At 40.5% G+C, this 5608-nt stretch overlaps 1 protein-coding gene across 2 annotated transcripts in view; it reads right to left on the bottom strand.

Annotated features, from left to right (window-relative positions):
- The window catches only part of LOC106870014 (serine-rich adhesin for platelets), a 462526-nt gene extending 459844 nt beyond the window's left edge, over positions 1-2682 (bottom strand). For both annotated transcript variants that reach the window (XM_052966859.1, XM_014915981.2), the window contains exon 1: positions 1998-2682. The gene's annotated coding sequence lies outside the window, so the exon portion shown is untranslated. The remainder of the gene's footprint in view (positions 1-1997) is intronic.
- Between the last annotated feature and the right edge of the window lie 2926 nt (positions 2683-5608).

Below are 5608 nucleotides of genomic sequence, written 5' to 3'. Positions count from 1 at the left end.
TGTGTGTGTGTGTGTGTGTGTGTGTGTGTGTGTGTGTGTGTGTGTGTGTGTGTGTGTGTGTGTGTGTGTTGCGCTTGGTAGTAATGTCATTATTTCAGAGTCTCCCAGCTTTAGGGTGGTGGGGGATGGTCACCTGGTCCAAATATTTGCACCTGAGTGGACATCAGAAGGGGTGAGGGTAATGGGAGGGGGGATGAAGCCCACCGCTCAACAACACGAACGGTCACTCCCTCACAGATTCTCTCTATCAAAATCCATTCACGATCCTTTGGTCGAACCCACCAAGGTGACGCACACCAGGATCGATCTTGAAACCATGTAGGTATGAAAAGAAATTGTTAACCGCAGTCATATCCGTTACAGCGTGCGGTAGTTGTGGTTACTGTTGGAGTGGTAGGGAGTGTTGTTGTTGTTGTTGTTGTAGTGATGCAGGTTGCTGTGCAGGTAGTGGTGGTTGTTGCTATCCTCGTGGTGGTTGTATTGCTGTATTGGTTGTAGTGTGCAGGTTGTGGCGGTATGTGGTTGCGGTGTTGGTGTTGGTGGTGATGGCGGCAGCGGTGGTGGTGGTGGCGGTGGTGGTGGTGTTGTTGTTGTTGTTGTCGTTGTTGTTGTTGGTGGTGGTGGTAATAGTGGTGCTATGGTTATTGGTGTTATCACCAAGGAGACACATAAACAATAATGATGATGATGATGATGATGATAATGATATGGTGGTGCTGACCCTCCCTCCCGCCCCATCTCCTAGTGTTCTGTTAAAGAGCATTACACGTGTGGTGTCTTTTATTGGCACAGACAACACCAGGAACTACTGCGTACAGTGGAATTGGTAAACCATTCCTGGTGCCAGCTCACGTGTTCGAAACCATGTCAAAGTTTTCCGCTAAGCCAAACCACCCTGGGTACCTCCGCAGGTACAGTGACGAAAAAGGTGTTACTGGGATATTAGACATTCATAACAAAGAACGGAATGTGTGATGTGCATGCCTTTCCCACACGAAACTATCAAGCGCCTCTTTGTTTTCGACAGCAACGTACAATGTTTTGATATATACATACCCACACACGCATACACATACATGCATACATACATACATACATATATACATACATGCACACATAAATACATACATGCATACATACATACATACATGCATACATACATACATACATACATGTATGTCCGTGTATATAAGTATATATATATATGTGTGTGTGTGTGTGTGTATACACACACATACATGTATATACACACACATGTATATATATACACACACACACACTCACACATATATACATATATATATACATATATATGTACACATATACGTAGAGAGAGAGAGAGAGACAGAGAGAGAGAGAGAGTGAGAGAGAGAGAGAGAGACGTACAATCATACAAACACATATTTACATACATACATACAAACATGATTACTTACAGACAAACAAAAGACAAACGTATATACACATACGTACAGACAGTGACAAACACACATTCACACACAACATACACTCCTATATATATATATATATATATATGTGTGTGTGTGTGTGTGTGTGTGTGTATATATAAAACGCACCCGTATACAAACATCACAGAACACACAGAACAGACAGACAGACAGACAGGCAGATAGAGAGATAGATAGAGAGATAGAGAGATGATTGGATGGATGGACAGACAGACAGGCAGGGAGACAGACAGACATGAACATACACACACACCCAAGCACACACGTGTACGTGCACACTTACGTACGCATACACACACGGCTTTAAAACAAATATTTGTACATCTATCAATAATTATTATCATTAATATCATCACCACCACCACCGTCATCACCATCACCATCATCATTATCATCATCATCATCAGCATCATCATAATAATAATAATAATAATAACAATGCGGTTAGAAGAATCGTCGCTGAAAAGCATGAGTGTGAAGGAAACATTGCGATAGAGAGATGGAAATAGAAAAAATTCCGAAGCTTACCGTTTGCAACAGTTGTGTTGTTGAGTTGGCCAACCAGCAGCATTACACTTGCCGTCTCTCGCCGTTTTACTGCTTTCCCTCTCTCTCTCTCTCTCTCTCTCTCTCACTCACTCACTCTCACTTTTTCTTGCTCTCTCTCTCTCTCTCTCTCTACTTCTCTCTCACTCTCTACTTCTCTCTCCCTCTGTCTCTCTCTCTCTCACTCCACTGCCTGACCGGTTGCTCTGCTCCAAGTTTCCTCTCCCTCACTCACAAGCACAACCTCACTCTTCTTATCCGCCTTGCTCTCCATCATTGTTATCCACGCGTTCTCACTCTCCCTTCTCCTCCGCAACATTCGCACCGTTTCGTTTCATTCAGTACACACAGACACACATACACACACACACACAAGCACACACACAAGCAAACACACAAACACAAACACACACAAACACACACGCACACACACACACAGAGGCATACACAGTCTCACACACAGCACACAGACACATACACACACATGCATACACACACAAACGCACACGCAGACAAACATACACACACAAACACACAAACACACACAAACGCACACACACACACACAGTCTCTCTCTCTCTCGCACTTATACACATGCACACACGCACACATACTCATACACAGGTGCACACTCACATACAAGTACTCTCACACATATACACGCATACACACACACACACACACATAAAGTACACAGGAATACAAGCACACCTGAACAGCCTCTCACTCTCACTCTCACTCTCACTCATCCCCACAGTCAGACTCTTTACTACACACACGCACCTTACTCTCCTCATTACGCCCTTCCTCTCCATTTCTTCGCTGCTGTCTTCTTTCTTTCATTTCATTCTCACCTTTACTTTCTTCATAACTCTTCCATCAAATGAAGTTTGCACTTTCTTTGCAATGCCCCCCCCTCTCCCTCTCTCTCTCCCTCTACTCCACTCTCCCTTTCTCTCACCTGTCTCTTCTCTCTCTCTCTCTCTGCATCTTCTCTCTTCCTTTAGTTTTTATGTCATTGCTTTCTTTACACTCGCACACACACACACACACACACACACACACATACACACACGTACGTATGTATGCCTACACACATATACACGGATACACATACACAAACACACACGCACATATATACATATACATACACAAAGGCTCACATGGATTCTCTCTCTCTCTCTCTCTCTCTCTCTCTCTTTCTCACTCCCTCTTCCCTTACCTTCCTCATCTCATTCTCTCTCTCTCCCCCTCCTTCTCCCCCTCTGTAGCATCACATATTCAACCCACTAAATGTAAACATTCATTTATATACATATATATGCACCACACGCATATGCATACGTGCACATACATACACGCCTGCACAAACACACACATACATACATATATATATGTGTGTGCATAAATATGAGCATGCTTATGTATACAAAACATACATATATGTGAGAATGCAGTGGATGCATATATACACTTATATATATATGCTTCTTGCTCAATGCAGTGCCCCAGCATGGCCGCAATCGAATGACCGAAACTAGTAAAAGATAAAAAATGCTTACATACAAACGCGCGCACATACACACACATGTATATGCACATATTTTATATAAGTGAATATACACATACATACATGAAATAATTTAATCAGCGAATGAAAGGAACGGAAGAAGGAGCAATGCACTACATATGTTTCAAAAATGATGGGCTCTGTTTTATTTATCATTGAAGTTCTTACATAATTTTACCATACATCTCATCGTCCGGTATAACTACTTTGTCTTACACAATACATTTTTTAAACAAATATAGTACTTCTTCTTCCTTTCATTTCACTCACTCGTTTAATTCATTTCATTAAAGCATACTAAGCAACGAAAGTATCTTTCGCACTGGGGTTGTGTAGCATATATCACCTTAGTAAGATTAAGGTTATAATTTTGATATGGTACAAAACGTATTTGATACATGGATAATTCAATTATCACTTTCTTCTTATTTTCTACCCAAGCCTGCATGCGAAAGACACAAATGGAAGACAAAACAAAACAATTTTTATAAAAAAAATATATATCACTTAAAATTTCAACAAAGGATAAAAAAATGAACTTTCCAAATTATAGGAGGATTAATTTTACAATTTCTTTAAAGGACAGTATACACTTGAATATTTTTAATATTTTAAATATTTTTTAATATTTTAATTAATATTACATATACCATTCGTTCTTAACACATAGACTATAAATCCATTCATCTACGAAGAGCGGAATTATTGATAGTATGCTGATCTTTTGATTACATTGTGATTACAATAATATCCGCGAAACGATCGTCAGATGAACATATGAAACAACAACAGCAACTACTAGTACTACCACCACCACTAAGAAGAAGAAGAAGAAGAAGAAGAAGAAGAAGAAGAAGAAGAAGAAGAAGAAGAAGAAGAAGAAGAAGAAGAAGAAGAAGAAGAAGAAGAAGAATGCCAACAATTTTGAGGCAGTTTGTCGATAACCCTAACCCCAATAATAGACTCGTCTTTATTATATCGATTCGGTGATGTTGAAAGGCAGCGCTGATATGGAGGACGGGTTGAAGCTTTGCATGCTGCTTATTGCACTTGGCAACATGAGAGATTCATCAGACCTGCTGACCGGAAACAGGTCTGATGATGAATGGCCGGAAGTACATGGCATCTTTACTAATGCAAGTAAAATACAGTCCTTGTCAGTTTGGTCGTGAGAAACCCGAAACGAAATGGGAAAAACCTATTCTGAAGGTGAAGGAGTTAACTCTCCGTGAACGATTCTAGCTTTGTCCGAAAAGGGTCAGTTTGCGTATGTTTGCTTTTATTTATTTTTGCCTTTCTCTAATCGGGAAACATATTTCCATGTGATAAAGATGTTAGTGAATATCGCAAAACCCTGCAAAGAAGCAGGATTCTGAAGTAGGCCTAACGGTGAGTGCTCTCTAGATGGTCGATGCAATAGTGGAGCTGTGGTTTACGGAGCAGAGACGGTGTGCATCGACAGTAACAACAGTAGTAACGATATGACACACACGGAAATATGTTGGAGCAATGGAGGTCCCAATAAGCGGGGACGTCATACGAATTCTACTGGAAGCTGCTGAAACAAACCTGAGCTATACTCTACAAAAGCAGACGGTTCAAACATTGTTTGGCCGAGAAGACAATGATCGTAAAACATTCGCACAAACCGAGTGCCTTCTTAGATTCTAAAAGTGAAATATTCAGCCGTCATGGCAGAAAACTCATTTTGGAAACGTAGCCTTCCCCTTGTACGGAATAAAGAAAAGGTATAGAGTACACAAACCCATTTTGGATACAACCTATATCGTTCAAGAAAAGATGACTCCTTTACTACAAGGCATTTCCGTTTTTTCGCCACTAAACTAACCGAGACTATATATATTCACCTCCGTTAGTAAAGAGGTTATGCACATCCAGCCAGCAGGTCTGAAGAACTGTCTATATTGCCAAGTGAAATAGTAAACGTGAAACCAATAGTAACTTTCTGACCGGTTATATGCCATGAAAATACACGACTACAATATATATATATATATATATA

Source organism: Octopus bimaculoides, chromosome 4, assembly GCF_001194135.2.
Source record: "Octopus bimaculoides isolate UCB-OBI-ISO-001 chromosome 4, ASM119413v2, whole genome shotgun sequence".
Classification (NCBI taxonomy): domain Eukaryota; kingdom Metazoa; phylum Mollusca; class Cephalopoda; order Octopoda; family Octopodidae; genus Octopus; species Octopus bimaculoides.
The sequence above is the reverse complement of the archived record's forward strand: the minus strand, read 5'-3'. Positions and strand labels throughout refer to the sequence as shown.